Below are 14,321 nucleotides of genomic sequence, written 5' to 3' on the forward strand. Positions count from 1 at the left end.
TAGGCAGTACACCTCAGGGGGACAGCGATGGGGCCCTTCATCTCAGACCAGACACCGCAGAAACACATCCCTCCTGATCTCAACCCTGAACTTGGTGGACTGTGCCCCATTTTAGGGGGCGAGAGTTCATGGGAAAGGGTCAGGGATGCGTTGTCTTTCACTATTATCCCCTTTAATTTGTCAGGTTAAACCTTTGTGATCAGAGGAAGTGTAGAGCAGCATATGGAGAGGAACAAGCCTCCGACCCAGTGAGTATCTCCTGGCTCTGCACACAGCAGTGGTAAGGTTGTCAACCTCCATGAGCTGTTCCTTTTCCCTGCAAGAGAGATAAGTGCCCTCTGGTAATTTTGGAAATAAGTTGTTAGATACACCCTGAATATCCAACGATAGGGAATTGGTTAAATACACTAGGGTTTATCTTTGCTAAGAAATACTATGTTGAATTTTTAATACTGTATAAAAATATGGTATGTTGAAGAAAAAGAGACATCACGGAAAACAGTATTCCAATTTTATAACAACAAAGAAGGGAAAGTATCAAGTTGTTAATAGTTTCCTTTGATGGGATTATGGGAGATTTATAGCCTTCTTTTCTAATTCCTACACTGAACATTTATTACCTTTTGTTTTTTGTTGCAGACTCTATCATACCCAAAAGTACATAAAACACATATATGAAATTTAAAGAATGAGTCTAAAGTGAATACCCATGTCACCACTACCCAGGTCAGGAACATTAAAAGCAACATTACTTTTATCATTGGAATACTGACAATAAAAATGTTATTAAAATCTGCTTTTCCTGAGCCCCTCACATGGCTGTGGTAGGAATAAAATAAGACTGTATATGAAAGTGCTTGTGCTTATTAAATCTTTTTTAAATCATTTTTTAAACATCTTTATTGTAGTATAATTGCTTTACAATGTTGTGTTAGTTTCTGCTGTATCACAAAGTGAATCAACTATATGTATACATCTATCCCCATATCCCCTCCCTCTTGCATCTCCCTCCCACCCTCCCTATCCCACCTCTCTAGGTGGTTTATTAAATCTTAAAATGTCCATCGAGCATAAGGAGTTCTCTCTCTCATGTAAGGTGCCAAATATGACAAGTGCACATGAGCAATAAGTCATTGCTGAAGTCTGAGGCTGCTTGTGTCATACAGAGATTTGCACTGCAAATGGATCGTTTATACCACTTGTCCTATCTGCATGTTCTTCCCTCACAGGAAAGCCCTGAGGCACAGTCTTGGGCACTGGGAGAAGTATTGGTAACTGACTTGATGTGAAAACCTCTTTCCTCCATTTCAGGGTGAATACCTGGGTTGCTGCACATGGTGAAGGAGGTTGTGTGTATGTGTTGATGGGTTGGTTTCACCACACTCAGAATTCCAAGCAGTAATACTTTTTTTTTTTTTTTTTGCTTTATTGTTGAAGTATCTAGTCTTTGATCGTTTGATTTGAAGTTCGATTGGAAGCAGGCAGTGAATTAATCATAAATTAATTTTTTCGCCTGTTACTGTTGTCAAGGCTGCTATATAATTTGTGGGGTAAAATACAGAATGAAAATGTGGGGTCTCCTGATCAAAAAAAAAACAAACAGGAAAAAGTGTCATTACAAGTACTAAAATATAAAGCTTTTTCCTTTCTTCCATGTTCTCTACCTTGACTTGTCATGATGTATTTTTTATTTGCAATTTAATGTCATTCTAAGTGAAGGAATATTAAAGATTTTCATTATTATTATGAATTTTACTGTTGACTTTTGTATCTTGCAATGCCAGTTTAAAATGTAAATATGTGTATTTAACTCATATGTGAAATCAGCAGAATTATACAATTTGTATTTTGTAGCTCATACATTGTTCTTACTAGAACAGTGGAAATACTGCACCAAACTAACTCAGCTGTTTTTATTTCACTTAATGTGTGCACATTCTACCAGTACTCTACATGTGGCTTACTGATAGTAAGGATTAATGGAAAAGGGACTATGGATTGCCCTATCTTTTCCTTTCCTTTTACCATCATCCTTTCAGTGTAAGTGCTTGGCTTGCCATGAGAAAGTAATGTGTGTAAGAAAGGATACTGTAGTCCTTCACTGGTCATTCATGTTTCTTAGAATGCCTTTGCCTTCTCTCTATGTTCCAAGCAAGTTCTGGTTCCAGTGGAAAAAGTGACGTCTTGGGGCTTTACCTCCACTTACTGCGATGTGAAGACATCACATCCTTGCCTTGTACTTGCTCTGAGTCTTGCTGAACTCGCACATGTGGTGGGCCCACCAGAAATCTCTGCTTAAAGGGCACCACAAATGCTCTATGCAAAGAGGGAGACAAAGAGTGGCAACACGCACATTACATATGTCTCCTGCTCACACACGCTCCATCATTCCTTTGGACTTTACTTACAAAACACAAATTCAAAGACAAAATATTAAGAATTTCTGCGTGGTGACAGGAGAGCATTAAACCAAGTGTTGGGGGCCCTTCTGAGCACAGGACCTGTGTGACTGCACAGGTCACATGCCCATAAAGCCAGACCTAAATATTGTTATTTTTGTAATCCTTATGATTGGATCTTGAAAACCTTCCCATGGCTTTCTATTCTGGGTTATGAGTCCTCCTTATCTGGAATCTCATGGGGCCCAGAATTCTGTCCAGCGTGAATTCCAGGTTTTCTTGACAATGACAAATAGCAGTTATTCATGGTACAAAGTACTGCTTGCTATTGATACCAATTCATTCTTTCATTATGTGTTTATCAGTCAGACGCATTAGCCCATGGATCCTGAAAAGGAAAGAAATGAAGTTGAGTCTAAAAGTCCAGGATCTTGGAACCAAGTCATTTTGCTGCACAGCAGAGATGGGCACAACATTGTAAATCAACTCTACTTCAATTTAAAAAAAACGAAAAAAAAAGTCCAGGATCTTGGGATTTAAGAAGTTTAATAAACAAAATATAATCAGTACCTTCACAATTGTACTTCTGTTGGCATATGTTACTGTTTGGTTTATGCCCTCATTCATGAGCTGGTAAGATGTTTGCAAACCAATAGTTTCCTTTATTTTTTTTGAATTTTTGAATTTTATTTATTTTTTATATAGCAGGTTCTTATTAGTTATCTGTTGTATACATATTATTGTATACATGTCAATCCCAATCTCCCAATTCATCCCACCACCGCCACACCCCCCTCCCCACCACTTTCCCCGCTTGGTGTCCATACGTTTGTTCTCTACATCTGTGTCTCTATTTCTGCCTTGCAAACTGGTTCATCTGTACCATTTTTCTAGATTCCACATATATGCGTTAATATATGATATTTGTTTTTCTCTTTCTGACTTACTTCACTCTGTGTGACAGTCTCTAGATGCATTCACGTCTCTACAAATGACCCAATTTCATTGCTTTTTATGGCTGAGTAATATTCCATTGTATATATGTACCACATATTCTTTATCCATTCGTCTGTCAGTGGACACTTAGGTTGCTTCCATGACCTGGCTATTGTAAATAGTGCTGCAGTGCACACTGGGGTGCATGTGTCTCTCTGAATTATGCTTTTCTCTGGGTATATGCCCAGTAGTGGGATTGCTGGGTCATATGGTAATTCTATTTTTAGTTTTTTAAGGAACCTCCATACTGTTCTCCATAGTGGCTATATCAGTCATTCCCACCAACAGTCCAAGAGGGTTCCCTTTTCTCCACACCCTCTCCAGCATTTGTTGTTTGTAGATTTTCTGATGATGCCCATTCTAACTGGTGTGAGGTGGTACCTCATTGTAGTTTTGATTTGCATTTCTCTAATAATTAGTGATGTTGAGCAGCTTTTCATATGCATCTTGGCCATCTGTATGTCTTCTTTGGAGACGTCTATTTAGGTCTTCTGCCCATTTTTGGATTGGGTTGTTTGTTTTTTTTAATACTGAGCTGCATGAGCTGTTTGTATATTTTGGAGATTAATCCATTGTCCGTTGATTCGTTTGCAAATATTTTCTCCCATTCTGAGGGTTGTCTTTTCATCTTGTTTGTAGTTTCCTTTGCTTTGAAAAAGCTCTTAAGTTTCATTAGGTCCCATTGGTTTATTTTTATTTCCATTACTCTAGGAAGTGGATCAAAAAAGATCTTGCTGTGATTTATGTCAAGAGAGTGTTCTTCCTATGTTTTCCTCTGAGAGTTTTATAGTGTCTGGTCTTACATTTAGGTCTTTAATCCATTTTGAGTTTATTTTTGTGTGTGGTGTTAGGGAGTGTTCTAATTTCATTCTTTTCCATGTAGCTGTCCAGTTTTCCTAGCACCACTTGTTGAAGAGACTGTCTTTTCTCCATTGTATGTCCTTGCCTCCTTTGTCATAGATTAGTTGACCATAGGTGCGTGGGTTTAACTCTGGGCTTTCTGTCCTGTTCCATTGATCTATATGTCTGTTTTTGTGTCAGTTCCATATTGTCTTGATTACATAGCTTCTTTGTAGTATAGTCTGAAGCCAGGGAGGCTGATTCCTCCAGCTCTGTTTTTTTTCCCTGAAGACTGCTTTGGCTGTTAGGGGTCTTTTGTGTCTCCATACAAATTTTAAGATTTTTTGTTCTAGTTCTGTAAAAAATGCCACTGCTAATTTGATAGGGATGCATTGAATCTGTAGATTGCTTTGGGTAGTATAGTCATTTTCACAATATTGATTCTTCCAATCCAAGAACATGGTATATATCTCTCCATCTGTTTGTGTCATCTTTGATTTCTTTCATCAGTGTCTTATAGTTTTCTGAGTATACGTCTTTTACCTCCTTAGGTAGGTTTATTCCTAGGTATTTTATTCTTTTTGTTGCAGTGGTGAGTGGGATTGTTACCTTAATTTCTCTTTCTGACCTTTCGTTGTTAGTGTGTAAGAATGCAAGAGATTTCTGTGCATTAATTTTGTATCCTGCCACTTTACCAAATTCATTGATTAGCTCTAGTAGTTTTCTGGTGGCATCTTTAGGATTCTCTATGTATAGTATCATGTCATCTGCAAAGAGTGACAGTTTCACTTCTTTTCCAATTTGTCTTCCTTTTATTTCATTTTCTTCTCTGATGGCCATGGCGAGGACTTCCAAAACTATGCTGAATAATAGTGGTGAGAGTGAACATCCTTTTCTTGTTCCTGATCTCAGAGGAAATGCTTTAGGTTTTTCACCATTGAGAATAATGGTTGCTGTGGGTTTGTTGTATATGGCCTTTATTGTGTTGCGGTAGCTTCCCTCCATGCCCACTTTCTGGAGTTTTTATCATATATGGGTGTTGAATTTTGTCAAAAGCTTTTTCTGTATCTTTTGAGATGATCATATGGTTTTTATTCTTCAGTTTGTTACTATGGTGTATCACATTCATTGATTTGCATATATTGAAGAATCCTTGCATCCCAAGGATAAATCCCATTTGAGCACGGTGTATGATCGTTTTAATGTGTCGTTGGATTCTGTTTGCTAGTATTTTGTTGAGGATTTTTGCATCAATATTTATCAGTGATATTGGTCTGTAATTTTCTTTTTTTGTAGTATCTCTGTCTGGTTTTGGTGTCAGGGTGATGGTGGCCTCGTGGAATGAGTTTGGGAGTGTTACTTCCTCTGCCATTTTTTGGAAGAGTTTGAGAAGGATGGGTGTTAGCTCTTCTAAATGTTTGATAGAATTCACCTGTGAAACCCTCCAGTCCTGGACTTTTGTTTGTTGGAAGATTTTTAATCACAGTTTCAATTTCAATTTCATTTTTAATCACAGTTTCAACTTTGTTCTGTTCATATTGTCTGTTTCTTCCTCGTTCAGTTTTGGAAGATTATAACTTACTAAGAATTTGTCCATTTCTTCCAGGTTGTCCACTTTTTTGGCATAGAGTTGCTTGTAGTAGTGTCTTAGGATGCTTTGTATTTCTGTGGTGTCTGTTGTAACATCTCCTTTTTCATTTCTGATTTTATTGATTTGAGTCCTCTCCCTCTTTTTCTTGATGAGTCTGGCTAAAGGTTTATCAGTTTTATTTATCTTTTCAGAGAACCAGCTTTTAGTTTTATTGATCTTTGCTATTGTTTTCTTTGTTTCTATTTCATTTATTTCTGCTCTGATTTTATGATTTCTTTCCTTCTACTAACTTTGGGTTTTGTTTGTTCTTCTTTCTCTAGTTCCTTTGGATATAAGGTTAGATTGTTTATTTGAGATTTTTTCTTTTTCTTGAGGTAGGATTGTATTGCTATAAACTTCTCTCTTAGAACTGCTTTTGCTGCATCCCAGAGGTTTTGGATTATCGTGTTTTTGGTGTCATTTGTCTTTAGGTATTTTTTGAGTTCCTCTTTGATTTCTTCTGTGATCTCTTGGTTATTTAGTAATGTATTGTTTAGCCTCCATGTGTTTGTGTTTTTTATGTTTTTCTCCCCTTAATTTATTTCTAATCTCATAGCGTTGTGGTCAGAAAAGATGCTTGATATGATTTCAATTTTCTTAAATTTACCAAGGCTTGAATTGTGATCCAAGATGTGATCTATCCTGGAGAATGTTCCATGTGCACTTGAGAAGAAAGTGTAATCTGCTGTTTTTGGATGGAATGTCCTATAAATGTCAATTAAATCTATCTGGTCTGTTGTGTCATTTAAAACTTGTGTTTCATTATTAATTTTCTGTCTGGATGATCTATCCATTGGTGTAAGAGAGGTGTTAAGTCCCCCACTATTATTATGTTACTGTTGATTTCCTCTTTTATAGCTGTTAGCAGTTGCCTTATGTATTGAGGTGTTCCTATGTTGGGTGCATATGTATTTATAATTGTTATATCTTATTCTTGGATTGATCCCTTGATCGTTATGTAGTGTCCCTCCTTGTCTCTTGTATCATTCTCTAAAGTCTATTTTATCTGATACAAGAATTGCTACTCCAGCTTTCTTTTGATTTCCATTAGCATGGAATATCTTTTTCCTTCCCCTCATTTTCAGTCTGTATGTGTTCCTAGGTCTGAAGTGGGTCTCTTGTAGACAGCATATATATGGGTCTTGTTTTTTTTTTTTTTTTTTAACATCTTTATTGGAGTATAATTGCTTTACAATGGTATGTTAGTTTCAGCTTCACAACAAAATGAATCAGTTATATATATACATATATTCCCATATCTCTTCCCGCTTGCGTCTCCCTCCCTCCCACCCTCCCTATCCCACCCCTCCAGGCGGTCACAAAGCACCGAGCTGATCTCCCTGTGCTATGTGGCTGCTTCCCACTAGCTATCTACCTTACGTTTGGTAGTGTATATATGTCCATGCCTCTTTATCGCTTTGTCACCGTTTACCCTTCCCCCTCCCCATAGCCTCAAGTCCATTCTCTAGTAAGTCTGTGTCTTTATTCCTGTTTCACCCCTAGGTTTTTCATGACTTTTTTTTTTTTAAATTCCATATATATGTGTTAGCATACGGTATTTGTCTCTCTCTTTCTGACTTACTTCACTCTGTATGACAGACTCTAGGTCTATCCACCTCATTACAAATAGCTCAATTTCGTCTCTTTTTATGGCTGAGTAATATTCCATTGTATATATGTGCCACATCTTCTTTATCCATTCATCCGATGATGGACACTTAGGTTGTTTCCATCTCTGGGCTATTGTAAATAGAGCTGCAATGAACATTTTGGTACATGACTCTTTTTGAATTATGGTTTTCTCAGGGTATATGCCCAGTAGTGGGATTGCTGGGTCATATGGTAGTTCTATTTGTAGCTTTTTAAGGAACCTCCATACTGTTCTCCACAGTGGCTGTATCAATTTACATTCCCACCAACAGTGTAAGAGGGTTCCCTTTTCTCCACACCCTCTCCAGCATTTATTGTTTCTAGATTTTTTGATGATGGCCATTCTGACTGGTGTGAGATGATATCTCGTTGTAGTTTTGATTTGCATTTCTCTCATGATTAGTGATGTTGAGCATTCTTTCATGTGTTTGTTGGCACTCTGTATATCTTCTTTGGAGAAATGTCTATTTAGGTCTTCTGCCCATTTTTGGATTGGGTTGTTTGTTTTTTTGTTATTAAGCTGCATGAGCTGCTTATAAATTTTGGAGATCAATCCTTTGTCAGTTGCTTCATTTGCAAATATTTTCTCCCATTCTGAGGGCTGTCTTTTGGTCTTCTTTATGGTTTCCTTTGCTGCACAAAAGCTTTTAAGTTTCATTAGGTCCCATTTGTTTACTCTTGTTTTTATTTCCATTTCTCTAGGAGGTGGGTCAAAAAGGACCTTGCTGTGATTTATGTCATAGAGTGTTCTGCCTATGTTTTCCTCTAAGAGTTTGATAGTTTCTGGCCTTACATTTAGGTCTTTAATCCATTTTGAGCTTATTTTTGTGTATGGTGTTAGGGAGTGATCTAATTTCATACTTTGACATGTAGCTGTCCAGTTTTCCCAGCACCACTTATTGAATAGGCTGTCCTTTCTCCACTGTACATTTCTGCCTCCTTTGTCAAAGATAAGGTGACCATATGTGCGTGGGTTTATCTCTGGGCTTTCTATCCTGTTCCATTGATCTATCTTTCTGTTTTTGTGCCAGTACCATACCGTCTTGATAACTGTAGCTTTGTAGTATAGTCTGAAGTCTGGGAGCCTGATTCCGCCAGTTCCTTCTTTCGTTCTCAAGATTACTTTGGCTATTCGGGGTCTTTTGTGTTTCCATACAAATTGCAAAATTTTTTGTTCTAGTTCTGTGAAAAATGCCAGTGGTAGTTTGATAGGGATTGCATTGAATCTATAGATTGCTTTGGGTAGTAGAGTCATTTTCACAATGTTGATTCTTCCAATCCAAGAACATGGTATATCTCTCCATCTATTTGTATCATCTTTAATTTCTTTCATCAGTGTCTTATAATTTTCTGCATACAGATCTTTTGTCTCCTTAGGTAGGTTTATTCCTAGATATTTTATTCTTTTTGTTGCAATGGTAAATGGGAGTGTTTTCTTGATTTCACTTTCAGATTTTTCATCATTAGTATATAGGAATGCCAGAGATTTCTGTGCATTAATTTTGTATCCTGCCACTTTACCAAATTCATTGATTAGCTCTAGTAGTTTTCTGGTAGCATCTTTAGGGTTCTCTATGTATAGGATCATGTCATCTGCAAACAGTGACAGCTTTACTTCTTCTTTTCCGATTTGGATTCCTTTTATTTCCTTTTCTTCTCTGATTGCTGTGGCTAAAACTTCCAAAACTATGTTGAATAAGAGTGGTGTGAATGGGCAACCTTGTCTTGTCCCTGATCTTAGTGGAAATGCTTTCAGTTTTTCACCATTGAGGATGATGTTTGCTGTGGGCTTGTCATATATGGCCTTTATTATGTTGAGGAAAGTTCCCTCTATGCCTACTTTCTGCAGGGTTTTTATCATAAATGGGTGTTGAATTTTGTCAAAAGCTTTCTCTGCATCTATTGAGATGATCATATGGTTTTTCTCCTTCAGTTTGTTAATATGGTTTATCACATTGATAGATTTGCGTATATTGAAGAATCCTTGCATTCCTGGAATAAACCCCACTTGATCATGGTGTATGATCCTTTTAATGTGCTGTTGGATTCTGTTTGCTAGTATTTTGTTGAGGATTTTTGCATCTATGTTCATCAGTGATATTGGCCTGTAGTTTTCTTTCTTTGTGACATCTTTGTCTGGTTTTGGTATCAAGGTGATGGTGGCCTCGTAGAAGGAGTTTGGGAGTGTTCCTCCCTCTGCTATATTTTGGAAGAGTTTGAGAAGGATAGGTGTTAGCTCTTCTCTAAATGTTTGATAGAATTCGCCTGTGAAGCCATCTGGTCCTGGGCTTTTCTTTGTTGGAAGATTTTTAATCACAGTTTCAATTTCAGTGCTTGTGATTGGTCTGTTCATATTTTCTATTTCTTCCTGATTCAGTCTTGGCAGGTTGTGCATTTCTAAGAATTTGTCCATTTCTTCCAGATTGTCCATTTTATTGGCATAGAGTTGCTTGTAGTAATCTCTCATGATCTCTTTTATTTCTGCAGTGTCAGTTGTTACCTCTCCTTTTTCATTTCTAATTCTATTGATTTGAGTCTTCTCCCTTTTTTTCTTGATGAGTCTGGCTAGTGGTTTATCTATTTTGTTTATCTTCTCAAAGAACCAGCTTTTAGTTTTATTGATCTTTGCTATTGTTTCCTTCATTTCTTTTTCATTTATTTCTGATCTGATTTTTATGATTTCTTTCCTTCTGCTAGCTTTGGGGTTTTTTTGTTCTTCTTTCTCTAATTGCTTGAGGTGCAAGGTTAGGTTGTTTATTCGAGATGTTTCCTGTTTCTTAAGGTAGGATTGTATTGCTATAAACTTCCCCCTTAGAACTGCTTTTGCTGCATCCCACAGGTTTTGGGTCGTTGTGTCTCCATTGTCATTTGTTTCTAGGTATTTTTTGATTTCCTCTTTGATTTCTTCAGTGATCACTTCATTATTAAGTAGTGTATTGTTTAGCCTCCATGTGTTTGTATTTTTTACAGATCTTTTCCTGTAATTGATATCTAGTCTCATGGCGTTGTGGTCAGAAAAGATACTTGATACAATTTCAATTTTCTTAAATTTACCAAGGCTTGATTTGTGACCCAAGATATGATCTATCCTGGAGAATGTTCCATGAGCACTTGAGAAAAATGTGTATTCTGTTGTTTTTGGATGGAATGTCCTATAAATATCAATTAACTCCATCTTGTTTAATGTATCATTTAAAGCTTGTGTTTCCTTATTTATTTTCATTTTGGATGATCTGTCCATTGGTGAAAGTGGGGTGTTAAAGTCCCCTACTATGAATGTGTTACTGTCGATTTCCCCTTTTATGGTTGTCAGTATTTGCCTTATGTATTGAGGTGCACCTATGTTGGGTGCATAAATATTTACAATTGTTATATCTTCCTCTTGGATTGATCCCTTGATCATTATGTAGTGTCCTTCTTTGTCTCTTCTGATAGTCTTTGTTTTAAAGTCTATTTTGTCTGATATGAGAATTGCTACTCCAGCTTTCTTTTGGTTTCCATTTGCATGAAATACCTTTTTCCATCCCCTTACTTTCAGTCTGTATGTGTCTCTAGGTCTGAAGTGGGTCTCTTGTAGACAGCAAATATATGGGTCTTGTTTTTGTATCCATTCAGCGAGCCTGTGTCTTTTGGTTGGAGCATATAATCCATTCACATTTAAGGTAATTATCAATATGTATGTTCCTATTACCATTTTCTTAATTGTTTTCGGTTTGTTTTTGTAGGTCCTTTTCTTCTCTTGTATTTCCCACTTAGAGAAGTTCCTTTAGCATTTGTTGTAGAGCTGGTTTGGTGGTGCTAAATTCTCTTAGCTTTTGCTTGTCTGTAAAGCTTTTGATTTCTCCATCGAATCTGAATGAGATCCTTGCTGGGTAGAGTCATCTTGGTTGTAGGTTCTTCCCTTTCATCACTTTAAATATATCATGCCACTCCCTTCTGGCTTGTAGAGTTTGTGCTGAGAAATCAGCTGTTACCCTTATGGGAGTTGCCTCCTATGTTATTTGTCATTTTTCCCTTGTTGCTTTCAATAATATTTCTTTGTCTTTAATTTTGTCAATTTGATTACTGTGTGTCTTGGCGTGTTTCTTCTTGGGTTTATCCTGCCTAGGACTCTCTGCACTTCCTGGAGTTGAGTGGCTATTTCCTTTCCCATGTTAGGGAAGTTTTCGACTATAATCTCTTCAGATATTTTCTTGGGTCCTTTCTGTCTCTCTCCTCCTTCTGGGACCCCTGAGATGCGAATGTTGGTGAGTTTAATGTTGTCCCAGAGGTCTCCTAGGCTGTCTTTATTTCTTTTCATTCTTTTTTCTTTATTCTGTTCCTCAGCAGTGAATTCCACCATTCTGTCTTCCAGGTCACTTATCTGTTCTTCTGCCTCAGTTATTCTGCTATTGATTCCTTTTAGTATAGTTTTCATTTCAGTTATTGTATTGTTTGTCTCTGTTTGTTTGTTGTTTAATACTTCTAGGTCTTTGTTAAACGTTTCTTGCATCTTCTCGATCTTTGCCTCCATTCTTTTTCCGAGGTCCTGGATCATCTTCACTATCTCTATTCTGAATTCCTTTTCTGGAAGGTTGCCTATCTCCACTTCATTTAGTTGTTTTTCGGGGGTTTTGTCTCGTTCCTTCATCTGGTACATAGTCCTCTGGCTTTTCATTTTGTCTCTTTCTGTGAATGTGGTTTTCGTTCCACGGGCTGCAGAATTGTAGTTCTTCTTGCTTCTGCTGTGTGCCATCTGGTGGGTGAGGCTCACCAATAGTTTTCTGAACTTATCTCCAAGAGGCTATTGTATTTTGCCCATGTGCCTATGATAGAACAATTCCTCAGAAAATATCCCCCAATTCTTTCCATTTGCAACTAATTTTGCCAGATGCTTGAGTAAGTGGAGGCCACAAAACTTGGTAGTTAAGAGCCTAAGCTCTGATTGGGCAGACCTGAGTTTATATCCTGGCTGTACCTCTTACTAGGCGTAAGACTAGGCAACTCATCTGTGGCTCTGAGCTTGGTTTCCTCACCTGTAAGGAGGCAGTGATAAGAATAGCTAGCTCAAAGGATTGTGCTTGATGATATACAGAACAGAACATGGGTTCGTTTGATGTTTGGCACAGAGTAGGCATTCAGTTTTAGCTATTACACTTATTAGTATAAAACTGAAAAAAAAACTTCAAATGATGATGCTTGTAATTAGAAGCTAAATAAATCGGATAATAAATATATTATTAGATTAATATAATAATTAGCTTAGTCTTGTTCTATTGGCAACCCAACAGATAGAAATTAAATGCAAAGAAGAAAATGGTGCTGGTCTGTACCAGACTGTGAGCGTTTTGAGATGGGAAACGTGTCTTTCAGTATCCTTAGCCAGCATATAGTAGGTGCTTGTTGATTAAACTGTGAACTTATAAATAGGTACATATTTTATTTTTCACCTCATGTGACATTTATCCTTCTAAATTTACAAACAAACCAAGCGATCTGTTTTTCAAGTCAGTCTAAATTGCGTGGGCTTAATGTGGGAATTCTGTGTGTGAGGATTCCATTTGCTTTTTGACAATTGGAAAAAAGAAAAAAGGTAGGAAAACACCAAACAGACAAATTTGAGTGATATATTTACTTTTTTAAAAAAAATATTTATTTTTATTTTAGGCTGCATTGGGTCTTTGTTACTGCGCACGGGCTTTCTCTAGTTGTGGCGAGCGGGGGCCACTCCTCATTGCAGTGTGCGGGCTTCACCTGTTGCGGAGCACGGGCTCCAGGCTCGTGGGCTCAGTAGTTGTGGCTCACGGGCTCTAGAGTGCAGGCTCAGTAGTTGTGGCGCATGGGCCCAGCCGCTCCGTGGCATGTGGGATCTTCCTAGACCAGGGCTCGAACCTGTGTCCCCTGCATTAGCAGATGGATTCTTAACCACTGCGCCACCAGGGAAGCCCCAGTATCTTTACTTTAATAAAGATTGGACAACTGGTAATTTTCCATACCTGAACACAAGCGTGACTTGTCAATCCTGGGCCCAGTAGCAGATGGCCTGGAGCCTTAGCTGCATTTGGGCTGCATCGTGGGGCTGGACAGAAACCGAAGCTCCGTGTGGTGGCTTACCTGGACTCAGGGGTTAGAGCCTTCCCCTATAGCTCCCTGGCTGGAGAAGCTGTGCCCATCACAGGCGCAGCATCAGAGATAAGCCTCTGCTCCTGGCCAAGCTCAGGTGCATTCCAGCAGGTGGTGGAGAAAGCCAGGCTGTCATTTAGATTCAGGGGAAGATCTGTTTGCCTTTGATAACAAAGCATTTAGGAAGATATTTGAGCCATAGGCACAATTTGAAAGGCTTAAATTTAAAAGAAAATAATAAAGTAATTAATAAGCCATTTTCTAATAATTGATAAGGGACCAGAGGCCCCTTTGTATGTGATTTTCTGCCAATTCTATTTAAATCCTCTGTAATGTAAACACTGGCGGATTAGTGACCTAGAGAGGTGTTTTGGACTTTGAAAATTCTGGGATAAGTTAGAGGCTTTTAACTAGTACAGTTTCAGTTGCCCCCCCCCCCCCAAGTGTGCTGCTAAAATCCATATTCTGCAAAAGTCTGTTTTTCAGAACAGTTAAATCCCGGGCGTGGGTATTTATATCTGCTACTAATGACATAAGAAAACACGTAAAAGGGCAGCTTTTAGGTGTGATTTTATTATTTGAAAATTATCTGATGCCATTAATAAATTCTTATGCTTTTTTATACTATTTTTAAGTTGGATTTTGTGTAGATCCAGTTGATTTATTTTTGTAGGAATAGAAAGTTATTTATCTCATTTGTATAC

General features: G+C 37.7%; 1 protein-coding gene and 1 long non-coding RNA gene across 2 annotated transcripts in view; one reads left to right on the forward strand and one right to left on the reverse strand.

The window, feature by feature from the left end:
* Positions 1–8,302, reverse strand: part of LOC309962629 — a 742,666-nt gene extending 734,364 nt beyond the window's left edge. The window contains exon 1 of the long non-coding RNA XR_014326252.1: positions 8,192–8,302. This is a non-coding gene — a long non-coding RNA (uncharacterized lncRNA). The remainder of the gene's footprint in view (positions 1–8,191) is intronic.
* The window catches only part of IGF2BP2 (insulin like growth factor 2 mRNA binding protein 2), a gene marked incomplete at its 5' end in the record, with an annotated part of 162,391 nt that overhangs the window by 65,537 nt on the left and 82,533 nt on the right, over positions 1–14,321 (forward strand). The window lies entirely within an intron of this gene.

The sequence above is a fragment of the Leucopleurus acutus genome, assembly GCF_964270905.1.
Source record: "Leucopleurus acutus genome assembly, chromosome: 5".
NCBI classification, from domain to species: domain Eukaryota; kingdom Metazoa; phylum Chordata; class Mammalia; order Artiodactyla; family Delphinidae; genus Leucopleurus; species Leucopleurus acutus.